The sequence below is a fragment of the Suricata suricatta genome, chromosome 12 (assembly GCF_006229205.1).
Source record: "Suricata suricatta isolate VVHF042 chromosome 12, meerkat_22Aug2017_6uvM2_HiC, whole genome shotgun sequence".
Classification (NCBI taxonomy): Eukaryota; Metazoa; Chordata; class Mammalia; order Carnivora; family Herpestidae; genus Suricata; species Suricata suricatta.
In genome coordinates this window covers 94,303,163-94,304,279 of record NC_043711.1, presented here as the reverse complement: position 1 = coordinate 94,304,279, position 1,117 = coordinate 94,303,163, and the positions used below count along the sequence as shown (strand labels likewise).

At 57.7% G+C, this 1,117-nt stretch overlaps 1 protein-coding gene across 1 annotated transcript in view; it reads left to right on the top strand.

Annotated features, from left to right (window-relative positions):
• The window catches only part of PREX1 (phosphatidylinositol-3,4,5-trisphosphate dependent Rac exchange factor 1), a 169,586-nt gene that overhangs the window by 82,848 nt on the left and 85,621 nt on the right, over nucleotides 1-1,117 (top strand). The window lies entirely within an intron of this gene.

The following is a 1,117-nucleotide window of genomic DNA, read 5'->3' as shown; positions in this document are numbered from 1 at the left end:
GGCTTCAGGCACAAAAGAATCTAGGTGCGTAAATACGTCATCAGGAATGTGTTTCTTGGTTCTGCTTCGCGCCACCTTGGCTCCCTTCCCCGGGAGGTGCTCTCCGCGTGCTCGCCAGCGTGGCCTCCCGCAGCTCTGGGCTTAGACCTCTGATAACTGAGCAGCTTTAGGATAAGAGCTCCTCTTGCTCAGTAGTAACAGCAGGAATCCTGGGTCTGACGATCGCTCGTTGGCTCAGCGTGGCCCGTCCCCTGATCCCCGAGCAGAGTGTTGTAGATGGAGGGTCGCGTCAGCTCTCCCCTCACTGCAGGCCCTAAGGGCGGAGCGGAGCCCGAAGGGGCAGGTGGCACTGCGCCGGGACCAGGCGTGGGGCAGGCCACACCACGCACATCCGCGATGCTCTTGGCTCTACCGTGGCAGAGCTTTGCTCATGGATGAACTTCTCATTCGTGATCTCCTCGGAGCTCTACCAGCCACTATCTGTGGAGTATGAACTAAGATACACATGTGTCTGCTTTGCAGACATCTCAAACAACAGTGGCTTCAACAAGATAGACGTTTACTTCTCTTTCATGGTAATGGTGCGGACATAGACAGTCCGGGGCTGGTTCAGGGGCCTTGTGTCAGGAGCCAGCGCCCGAGGCTGCACCCTCATCAGCTCGGTCTAAGCTGCCTTCTCACCACCGACAGGTAGTGGGATGCGGGAAGGTGGGGACGGGGCCTGCCCTCCTCCTCTTAAAGGCCCAGAGGCACACATCTCTTCTACTTACCTCCGGGACCTAGCCACGTGGCCCCACCCAGGCGGGGGAAGGCTGGGGCATGTCACTGTGCACCGATGAAACTCCCTTAAGGGATGCCGCACGGCCTTTTGCCACAGGTGATTGTGAGGACTCTGCAAGTCTTCAGTGACTTTATGTGAAAAGTGATTGATCTTCTCGTGGGTTCAGATCATGGTCTTCACTTCTAAACCCCCTGCTCATTCAGTCAGAGACCTACACCCACGCCCCCCGAGACCCGTTTTGCTTCCCAAGGGCACACAGAAGGAAGCGGACGAGAGCAGAGCGGCGAACAGACGCAGCCTGAGTGTTAACCACACGCCCAGAGAGCCGAACTGCGT